Source organism: Marmota marmota, unplaced genomic scaffold (assembly GCF_001458135.2).
Source record: "Marmota marmota marmota unplaced genomic scaffold, marMar, whole genome shotgun sequence".
NCBI classification, from domain to species: domain Eukaryota; kingdom Metazoa; phylum Chordata; class Mammalia; order Rodentia; family Sciuridae; genus Marmota; species Marmota marmota.
The window spans coordinates 2,253,804-2,265,962 of NW_026000080.1; the positions used below are offsets into that span (position 1 = coordinate 2,253,804).

Here is a 12,159-nt window from a genome sequence, read left to right on the forward strand (position 1 = left end):
ACCAACAGAATTGCTTCTAGTGTTTCTGTGAGATTTGGGAGAGAATAAGGGCTACCTAACAGCTGCTCACAGGTACAGGTAAAAGAACCAATCAAGCAGGAAGGGCAGAGCAAGTCCTGTGGCTGACAGTGTCATGGGCCCAGGTAGAAACTCCTAGGAATACCTAGGGCGTGAAGGAAGAGTCTGAAGGGGAGGGGTGGTTCCTGCTGCAGTGTGTGTGTGTCTCTGTGTGAATGTGTGACAATGCAAGGGGCGTGCGGTGGAGCTCCATTGCCTTGTAATTGGGAAGAACTGTTAAGAACTTTCATGTTCTAGTTTAGGCCGGAGGCCTGATCTTTGAAAATCAGACAACCATGTTGAAAAGAAATAGAGAATGTAATGGCTAAATATGTAATTATTTATTATTCTGTGCCCATGTCACTTGGGTGGAGGTGTTTTTTTTAACTTTCTGGATCTATGGGACATACTACCAGGCTAACATGGCCCCAGCAAGGATGTGGAAGATGCCTCAGAGCAAACAGCTGAGCCGGTCCTCCGGTGACTGTCCTCCAAGCTCAAAATGTTGTTTCTTTCTACCCATCAAAAGCAACATAGAAGGTCTTCCTTTTGTAAATCTGATGGTGTGGTTCCTAGCCTTCCTTCATTTTTGGTATCTAGAAGTCTTCTTTTAAAGTTGAAAAAAAAAATGTGAGTTTTTATTGTTGTTTTGTTTCTTTGCTTTGAAATGCTGGGGGTTGACCTCAGGGGCTTGTTCATGCCAGGCAAATTCTCTACCACTGAGCTACACCCCCAGCCCTGTTAGTTATTATTATTTTTTTTAAAGTCACACAAATCATTTGTAAAAAGTCATTTAGGAAAAAATTTTGCAAAGGACTATTTAATTGTGAATACATGACCAGAAATTTCCATTCGCATTGAAAAAAGATGATCGCTATCTTACATTGTTAATAAATTTACTTCTTTCTGAAAATAATTTTTTAGTTATACATGGACACTATATCTTTAATTAATTAATTTATTTTTATGTGGTGCTGAGGACTGAACCCAGCAGTGCCTCACATAGTGCTCTGACACTGAGCCACAACCCCAGCCCAATAAATTTACTTCTAATGGCATATGTACTATATAAGAACCCCCAATGGTCTGGACATAGCTGTGTCTTTCAGAAAATCAATTATATTGTGCTCTGAGTACTTTGTATTGGATGAATATTGAGGAAAATTTTTTTGGTGAAAAGATTCTAATCTGGATATTTTATCAGAGGAAAAATGGGTTCCTTTGTTTTACAAGGAAGTTGGTGCATTAAAGTTTTGTTCTGTTAACTTGAGGATGATATTATTTGTAATACGTGGAAATTTTTGTTTGATTTTAAAAAATAACTGGAGCATTTGCTGTCTACATCCTTTGGACTCTACTATTTCAGTAAATTCCAAGATTCCCAGTTGCTTATGTCTGTCTCTTCATATCCAAGAATTTCAGCATTGAGACAAACTGCCACTGATCTGTCTGAAGTGCTGGAGAACTAATAGTACTCAGAAGAAATCATCAAAATATAAATATTCCAGCCCTGCCTTCTTTGGGTGGTCTGTGACATGTGGGTTTTATACTGTTTCTTATAGTTTCCCCTGTGACATTGAACTCCGGAGTCACGCAGATGGCAGCAGGCTGGATGATCCAGCCCACGTTGGCTGCCTTCCATTCCTGTGTCACTTCCTTACACCCCTTCTACGAGTCTCTGCACCTCCAAAATAAGCTCCTGTACTCAAATCCTTGTCTTAGAGTCTGCTTCTGGGGAACCCAAACCAAGACTGGTCTGTTTGCTCAAAATGGGATCATTCTGCTATTTCAAATTCTCTTAAATGCTGGTAGTGTGTCAATGCATAATGTTCAAACTGTTGGAAAGATAAATCTTGTATAAATAGATAGCATGTGTCAAGGTTTTATTTAATTCATTTATGAGAGAACTGGCAGAATAACAAAGCTGGTTCAATGTATATAGTCAGTGTAAAAAGAGATGCTGAAATAAGATGGCTAAAGCAGATGTAAAACGGGTTAACGTCCTACAAGGCAATAACAGCATTGCTACAGTTTGGATCTTAAAGGGCTCCCAAAGTTTCGCATGTTGGAAGACTTAATCCTCATCTTGTGGAGCTTCTGGAAGGTAGCAGAACTTTTAAAAGGTGGGGCCTAGTGAGAGGTCTTGATATCACTGGGGAAATGCCCTTGAAGGGGATCGTGGGACTCCAGCCCATTCCACTTCCTCTTTCTCTGGCCATGAGTGGTTTTGCTCTGTCACATGTCCTGCCATGATGGGCTGCTTCTCATAGGCCCCAAAGCACAAAACCAACCCATCATGGACTGATATCTCTAAAACTGTGAACCAAAATAAACCTTTATTGATCTCTTTAAAAGTTGCTTATCTCAGGTACTTATAGTAATGGAAAACTCACTAGCATATGTATAATTTTTAAGTTATAGAGGCACAAATATCATCATAACTCTTTGGTTTTCTACAAATGTAAACTCAAATTTTATAGACTTAGAAAAGTTCTGGGCCTCTGATCAGTTTGTAAGTCAAATAACAGTAGACCCTACCCAAATCAGATGATGGGCCCTAGCATGATCAAAAGTTTACCTAATTATCTGTTTTTTACTTATTCTCAAGCTTGGAATCATTTTTCTGAATAACGAGAATTTTATGATGTTTTATAAGAAACCCCTGGCTAATGAGTGCGACATTCTTAGTGGTATATTGGTCAGTAAGTTGTGAAAAGTGAGTATGTGTTTTAAACTCATTTCACTTATTTGAAACCAAATACATTTTTTTTAAATTTTTTATTGTGGGTTGTTCAAAACATTACAAATTTCTTGACATATCATATTCGACACTTTGATTCAAGTGGGTTATGAACTCCCACCTTCACCCCATACATAGATTGCAGAATCACATCAGTTACACATCCATTGATTTACAAATTGCCATACTAGTGTCTGTTGTGCTCCGCTGCCTTTCCCATCCTCCCCCCTCCCCCCTCCCCACCTCTCCCCTCCCCTCCCCTCCTCTCTCTCTACCCCCTCCACTGTATAACCCTGAGGGTCTCCTTCTATTTCCATGCAATTTCCCTTCTCTCTCCCTTTCCCTCCCACCTCTCATCCCTGTTAAATGTTAATCTTCTTCTCCTGCTCTTCGTCCCTACTCTGATCTTAGTTACTCTCCTTATATCAAAGAAGACATTTGGCATTTGTTTTTTAGGGATTGGCTAGCTTCACTTAGCATAATCTGCTCTAATGCCATCCATTTCCCTGTAAATTCTATGATTTTGTCATTTTTTAATGCAGAGTAATACTCCATTGTGTATAAATGCCACATTTTTTTATCCATTCATCTATTGAAGGGCATCTAGGTTTTGAAACCAAATACATTTTGAAGGTGTTGTTTCAAATGAAAAGTGCTACACAAAACTTCCCCTATCGTGTAGGGTTTTTTTTTTTTCTGTTTTCATTTTTATTAAATGTGTCTAGTATTTTGGTTAAAATTACTTAGAAATTCTAGATCTGAAAATTTTTGGTTGCAAATATACTGTATAAGGATTTCCCTTACTTTGGGTAAAACTGTATTAAATTCATTTGGATTTTTAAAAATTGCTGATTGTTGCTTGTTCTATAGTGGTCTTTAAAAAAGAAAAAGGAAAGAAAAAAAGAACACAATAGATCACTATCTTCTTAAATTTATACTTTGGGGTTTTATCTTAAAGAAATCTGAATGGACATCTTTAAGACCACAAAGCCTTTTACTTCCCCATGTCAAATTGTGATCAATGGTGTTAAAGAGATGAAAAAGATCAATTTCTTCCTTCTTTTTGTACTTTGTTAGAGAGCCTGCAGGACTATCTCATTATTAGCTAATAAGACCTATCTGCCACTGCCATGTCTTGTTAAACACTCAATTTGAAGATTCAGGAACCGTGAGTGAGAAGCACCTTGCTCTCTGACACCAGCGGGTGGTTTAGAGTGGATCAGCTTTGCATATTATCAGGAATTAAGTAGAGGAAGTTTAAGAGATGTCTTCAAAGTCCCAGTTCAAATAGGCTCTTCTTTTCCCTGATAGCTTTGAAAGCCAGCAGCCTCTGAAAGCTAGCAGTAGAAGGGAGCATTCTCTCTTTGTAAATTGAATGACCTGATTTTTATCTCTACTTGGATTCCAGGAGGAAGCATGATGTCATTTCAACCACTGGCCAGAAAACTTCTTGCTTAATGAGCACTTTGAGCTTACTGGCAGCCAAGAAGGCCTTTGTTTACTGTGCTTAGAAGCAGGGGTCAAAGATCTTCTTTCTCTGGCTCTTTGAACAAAGGGACAAGCTTGCTAACTGGCCCTTGTCTGTAAGTCTCAGACAATGACAGACAGACAAATACAAAGGGCTCCCAATGGTTTATAAAGCCCAAGAGGTCAGTAGGACAAGAGAGAGGAAAAGAAATGCCATCAAAGATGCGCTTTCTGCCTCCTTATTTTTGGTGTGTAAGTCATCTCTATGGGACCCCAAGTGGGGGCTGTTTCTGCCCGCATCCTGTGGCAGGTGCGTGCCACTCTTCCCGCCCACAGCTCTCACAAACTACCGCTCTCCTGACCCCAAGCTTCTCTCAGCTGTTTGGGCAGTTGCTTGGGTGACCTCCACCCACTGGCAGCTGTCGAGATGTAGTTGAGGGAAGAAACAGATCTGTAGACCTCTGGTTACTCACTGCTGAGGACAAAGCCAGGATTATTAGAAGAGAAAAAGTGTGGTGCATAGTAAAGTAGAGATTAAGGAAAAACAAGCCAAGCCATTCCCTGATCACTTTTTCTTTTAAAGGTAGTTTTATTGGGTTATTGTTGCCATGCAATAAATTGCACATGGTTACAGTGTACCATTTGAGAAGTTTTGATATGTGTGTATACTTGTGAAAAGCCCATCACCACAATGATGTGTCCTTGTGGGTTCATCAGTTGTAATAACATACCACTCAGTGGGGGGGCACTGATAATGGAAGAGGCTGTGCATGTGCATGTGGGAGGGTGTACAGGAAATCTTTGCGCCTTCCTCTCAGTTTTGCTGTGAACCTAAAACTGCCCCCACTAATAAAGGCTATTTTTAAAAGGCTAATAAAAAAAAATTCATCACTATGGTCGGGGATGACCACTCTGAAAAACTTCCTTTGCAAGCAAACTTTGTAATCCCTGCTCTCCACCGGAAGGCTAGCGCTTCCCACACTCCCCCTTTTCCACTCCCAGCTGACTCTGGTCTGCTTTCCTTCACTGAAAATTAGTTTGACTTTCTTAGAACTCTACATAAATGGGTACTTATTGTATGTATGAAAGGTACTTATTTTGGGAGAAAAAGCTTGGCTTCCAAATAAAAATAATAAGAACTGGGGAGTATCTCTGTGGTAAAGTCATAAAAGACTTACGTCCAGAATATATAAAGAACTTTCAAAACTCAGTATGTATAAACGTGGATATATAACCAATGTGATCCTGCAATCTGTATAAAAAATCTGTGGGAAAAATAAGAATTCATACCCCACTTGAATCAAATGTATGAAATATGATATGTCAAGATCATTGTAATGTTTTGAGCAACCAATAAAAAAAAAAAGAAAAGAAAAGAAACAACCCAGTTTTTAAAATAGTCAAATGAGCCAGATGTGGTGGTACATACCTGTAATCTCAATGACTAAGGAGGCTAGGGCAGGAGGATTGCAGGTTCAAGGCCAAACTCAGCAATTTAGTAAAGCCCTGTCTCAAAATAAAAAAAATAAAAAGGGCTGTGAATGTGGCTTGATGGTTGTGCCCCTAGGTTCAATCCTCAGTCAAAAACAAAACAAAACAAAAAACAAACAAACAAAAAACCGCACCCCACCACCAATAACAGATGGCAAATGATATGAATAAACACTTCACCAAAAAGATACATAAGTGTAAAAAGCATAAGAAAAGTTACTTTTCCTTACTATCATTAGGAAAGTCTGAAGTAAAACCACAGTGTGATACTATAACATATTTATTAGAATCCAAAGTTTAAAAGTGACCATACCAACTGTTGGTGAGGATGTAGAAGAACTGGAAGCCTCATATAGTACCGAGATGAGAATGTAAAACAGTATAACCCCTTTGGAAAGCAGTTTGGAAGTTTCTTTAAAAGTTAAATACACCCCTCCCATTTGACCCAGCCATTCCTCTCCTAGGAATTTGCTCAAGGAGATGAAAGTACATGTCCACAGGATGACTTGTACCCAAATATTCATTATTATTTTATTTGTAATAACCCAAAACTAAAACAACCAGATGTCTATCAATAGGTAAATGGACACATAAATTGTGATATAGCTAGAATGGAAGATTACGTAGCAATAAAAAGAATGAACTGGTGATAAACACAGCAACATGGAAAATGTGCTTGAACTTGGAATCCTTCTACTTCAGCCTCTGGAGTTGCTGGGATTAAATGCATGTGCCACGTGCTCAGCTCTTCTCTTTTGTTTTCTTAGTGTCTTCTGAAGAACCAAAATTCCTAGTTTTGAAGGAATTCAATTTACCATTTTCCTGATAATTTTTCTAAAAGAATAGAGCACAATCTTGGACTTAATACAATTTTAAGTGCCTTCTCAGAGCTATGACTTGATTTTTAAATGTGTCCTAGCAAGTTCTTTCTTGGTCAATTTCCATCACCAAAACATTCAAATAGCTGAAAGGTGTCCAGGTTCTCGTACATGCCTATTTATTTCACACAAAATTTGACAAAGCAAAATTATGGTGCCACAGGCAATCTGAACCGAGGAAGAAAGTGATGGTGATGATATTTTAAAATGTAACCTAGGGGAGGAAAAAGCCCAAGAATTGGATTTCTGGGGCAACCACAAGAGATACTAAGGGCGAGAAAATTAGGCGCAAATAATTCCTGAATCAGGGATAATAAGATTCAGGTCCCACCACTGAGGAAGGAGTGAACCCTGGTTCCCTACCAGGGGTGGTATTGATCGCCTCCACTTTTTTTTTTTTGATGGACACCATATCTTTATTTTATTTGTTTGTTTTTATGTGATTCTGGGGATTGAACCCAGTGCCTCACGCATGCTGGGCAAGCGCTCTACCACTGAGCCACAACCCTAACCTTACCTCCACCTTTTAGCAAGAAAAATTCTCCTGATGTTGCCATAGAAATCCAGAACCTTACTATTTTAACTTATTTATAATTTAGATAATAAGATACCATGTCTATATCCAAATTATACAATAGCCATTATCATAGCTAGAGCTCGTGCCCACCGAGGGTGTTTTATCCTGGTATCTCAGGTAACGTCCCAACAACCATGTGGGGGATACTGCTGTCGCATTTCACAGATGAAGAAACTGAGTCCCAGAAAGGTTAGGAGCGTAGTAATGTCAGACAGTTCGGTCAACCCCAAGATCTGCGCTCTTCCTCCTTATTCCATGACACCTTTGTAATTGAACTCTTTTATCTCTGTGAGTGGCCTTTTAGTTCATGATATCTTGTTTATTTTAGTTTCTTCCATATTCAATTCTAGTCACTTGAATAGAGTTCACACAAGGATGAATATGAGCTCAGGGCCTGCCCTAGATGAGGTGGCTGATGCTTGCTGATTGGGACCCTACCCTTCCTGTGCCCTCTCCAGACTACAAGCTCCTGAGGACTGGGTCTAATGACTGCCAGCACCGATGCGGTTCTTGACATACATTAATTGACTGAAGGAATGAAGGAATTTCCTATTCCAGCTCTGAGCAAGTATTCAATTCTAAATGTAGATGGTTGAGAAAGACTGATTGCTTCACATAAAAAAAAAAAAAATCACTCAGCATCCAGGTAACGGAGGGCATTACCAAATCAATTATTCCCATAGGGAAGTGGTCAGACTAACTCCAAAGATAGCTCAGAGGTCTTTGTTCTGGGAACATGCTGTTATCTCATTACCAGAATGATTCAGAGCCGTTACGTGTAGGCTAAAATCTATGGGCTTTGAAAAATACAACCACAAGATTATGGGCAGTCCTCCTGAGGAAGCTGAACCACAGTTATAGAAGAAAAGAAATTGAGAGCTTCACTCAGGGAAGGCCCTTCAAAAAGAACTATTATTATTATAACTGCTGTCCCTTATTGTGTGCTTGCCTGCCACCATGCTGTTTTCCTTTGTTAATTCACTTAATCCTCAGTAAGGTAAATAACACTGAATCACCAATAATAGGACAAACTGGAATCCTGTGACTTCTGAAGAAGTACCTATACCTTACGCAATATTACTCTTCACCATGGCAAAAAGCTGTACAGATTTGCAGTCTCAGCCATTCCCAAGTGGATACGTGCAATGGCATCAACTAGATGCATACTATTGTACAATAGAGTTCTGCAACATGTTTTACCTTGCAAAACAGAAACTGTATATCAGAGAACTTCTTCCTTCCTCCACTCCAGCCACCAATGACTGCCATTTTACTTTGTTTCTAAGGTCTGACCACTAATGCCACTCATAAGCGGAGTAGAGCAGTATCTGTCCTTCTGTGACTGGCCCACTTTAAATCCACAAAATGTCTCCAAGGTTCATCCATGCTGCAGCATGTGACAGGATTACCTTCCCTTTTTAAGGCTGAATAATATTCCATTGAATGTATATATCACATTTTATTTATTCATTAACTCATCAGAGAACATTTGGGTTGCTTCCACCTCTTGGTTGTTGCAAATGATGCCGCTGATAACATGAATATGTAAATATCTCTTAGAGATCCTATTTTCAATTCTTTTTGATATATACTTAGAAGTGAAATTGCTAGATAGAACATGATAATCCTATTTTCAATTCTTTTGAGGAACCTTTATACAGTTTTCTATAGCAGCTCTTCCATTTTACATTCTTGCCAACAAGGTACAAGTGTTCGTTCTCTATGTCCTTGCCAACATTTGCTAATTTCATTTTTTAAAATAGTGACCATTTTAATGGATATGCAATATCATTTTTTAAAAATATTTTTTAGTTGTAAGTAGATCTTTCATCTCATTTATTTATTTACATGCGATGCTGAGGATCAAACCCAGGGTCTCACACGTGCCAGGCAAGTGCTCTACCGCTGAGCCACAACTCCAGCCCCTGAAATATCTTATTGTAATTTTGATTTTCATTTCTCTGGTGATTAATTCATTGAGCATGCTTCTTGCCATTTGTGTATCTTTTTTGGAGAAATGCCTATTCAAATCCTTTGCTCATTATTATTTTTATTTATTTACTTAATTTTTAATTTACAGTACTGAAGGTTTGAACTCAGGGTGTTCTGCCACTGAGCAGTACCCCAACCAACCCTTTTCATTTTCTGAGACAAGGTCTTGCTAATTGCAGTCTGAACTCAAACTTTTGATCCTCTTGCCTCAGGCTCCCAAGTCACTAGGATTACAAGTATCCACTAGCACACAGCTGAAGGAGTTCTTTATATATTGGGGATATTGACCTCATGTCAAATGTATGGTTTGCAAATATTTCTTCCATTCTATGGTTGCCTTTTCACTTTGTTGATTGTTTGCTGTGCAGAAGTTTTAAAGTTTGATGTAGTTCCATCATTTACTTTGTTTTTATTGCTTGTACTTTTAGTGTCATATCCAAAAGACCATTGTTAAATCAATGTCATAAAGATTACCCTTTATTTGGTTCTTATCTTTTTTTGAAAAAAGACAGTTTTATGTCTTTATTACATGAGCATATTTTTTTTTTGGGGGGGGGAGCTGGTCTTCAGTTTGTTTCTTGTTCTCACAGAATGTCAAGTACCTGAGAAAAATAATAGGCTTTATTCATTTTACAGTGCAATAAATAGACTTTCTTTCAAGATATATAAAGGACAGACTTTTAAAATGTGAGCCTCTGGGGAGTGATATTGGCCAAATTACATTGTCATATTGTGTGCCTGTATGAATATGTAACAACAAAGGCCATCATTATGAGTGACTAGAATGCACCAATAAGAAAATGTGGGGAAAAAATAGAGTCTCCTTTGTGTGTGTGTGTGTGTGTTTCTAAGGATTGAACGCAGAGCCTTGAACACACTAGGCAAGCAGTCTCCCACCAAGTGCCACACATCACCTTTTGTAAAGATACAGTAAGTATATATTCATTTCTTTATCCTTTGACTTACTATTTCAGTTTACCAGAAACAAACAAACAAAAAAATAACAATCCACAAAGTTATGCAAACCATACTAATCTCACAGCAATATAATGTCAACATCATCATAAATACCTTGCAAAAGTAGTTCTCCTGGGTACATAACAATCTTCCCTTGTTTTATAGCTTGGAGTTTTTTTGGTTCCTGTCAATGCTTCTAAAAGGTTGGCACAATTGTCTTAGAAGAGGACCTCAGATTTCACACTGAACTTTTCATCTTCATTTTTTGAACCCAAACAATGAATTTCCTCCACTAGGAGGTTAGCTTCATGATCTGCATTCATTGCTACCTCTTTGCTTTGTTTTCTTTTCCAATGAGGTTATCTTCTTCAATGCACAGGAGAGGAGGAGCCTGAAGCAGGAAGTAGTCAAGCAAAGACAATGGCTTCGATGGAGGGAGAGGAGGAAGAGGAGGTGGGGCCCTTATATATTTTTTTTCTTCTAAGAATTTTACAGTTTCAGATTTTACATTTAGGTCTTTAAATGTTTCAAGTTAATTTTTGTGTCTGGTATAAGGTGAGAGTCTAGTTCCCTCTTGTGGATACCCAGTTTTCCCTGCACCATTTGTTAGACACTATCCTTTCCTCCTCTTGTGATCTTGGCACACTTGTCAAAGATCATTTAACCTGACACGTGAGGGTTTCTTTCTGAGCTCTGTTCTGATCCATTGGTCTATGTGTCTGTCTTTACACCAGAACTATGATGTTTTAATTATGAGAGCTTTGTAATATATTTTGAAATCAGGAACTGTGAAGAATTTTGCTTTTCCTGTCTCAATATTTTTTGCTATTTAGGCTCCTTAGAGATTCTGTGTGAATTTGAAAATTTTTTTTTTTATTTCTGCAAAAAACATCATTGTGACTTTAAAAGGAAATTCATTGAATCTGTAGATTGTTTTGGATAGTATAAACATTTCAACAATATTAAGTCTTCTGATTTATAAATACAGATGTTTTTTCAATTTATTTATGTCTTCTTCATGTTATAACAGCAATGGTTCGTAGTTTTTGATGTACTAATATTTCATCTCAATGTAAATGGGATTTTTGCCCCATTATAAATGGGATTATTTTATTTATTTAGTGTTCAGATTGCTCACCGGTAGTGTATAAAAAAAAATTCAACTAATTTTTGAGTGCTGATTTTGTATCTGGCAATTTTGCCCAATTAGTTCAGTAGTCCTAAACGTATTTGTTTTATTTTGGAATTGTTAAGATTTTCTGCAGATAAAATCATGTCGTCTGTGAACAGAGATAGTTTTAATTCTTCCTTTCTAATTTGGATACCTTCTACTTATGATTTTTTGACCTGATTTGTCTGGCTACAACTTCCAGTAGTATGTTCAATGGAAGTGAGAAGAGTAGACAGATATCTCTGCCTTGCTCTTGATCTTACAGGCAAAGCTCTCAGTTATTTACCAATGCATATACTGTTAGGTGTGGACTTTTCACATCTAACTTTCATTATGTTGAATACTTTCCCTCAATTTCTGAGTTTGTTTGTTTGTTTTTTTTTAAATCATGAAAGGGTATAGAATTTTGTTAAATAACTTTTCCACATCAACTGAGATGATCATGTGGTTTGTGTCTTTCATTCTGTTAATATGGTGTATTACATTGATGATTTTCATATGTTGAGCTTTGCATTCCAGAAATATAACCACTTGGTTGTAATGGATAATCCTTTGAATGTGTTATTGATTTTAGTTTGCTCACATTTTATTGAGATTTTCGCATTAATATTCACTAGGGATACGAGTTTATAGCTTTTGTTTCCTCGTAGTATCTTTTTCTGATTTTTCCCCTTTCCCTCCCAAGGGAGAAGCTGTGAGCTAGATGCCCTCTTTTTATTGCAATGAGCTGGGCCAGCCTCGTTTCAAGAGCTGATGCAGTTGAAAGGAGGCAATCTTTCTTACTCAATGTGGCTGTTCTTGGTTTTGAGCTTGTTTGGGGTACAGCAAC

The 12,159-nt window shown here is 37.9% G+C and overlaps 1 pseudogene; it reads right to left on the minus strand.

Annotated features, from left to right (window-relative positions):
- Positions 1-10,238: 10,238 nt before the first annotated feature.
- On the minus strand, positions 10,239-10,517 carry LOC107158252 (annotated as a pseudogene).
- Between the last annotated feature and the right edge of the window lie 1,642 nt (positions 10,518-12,159).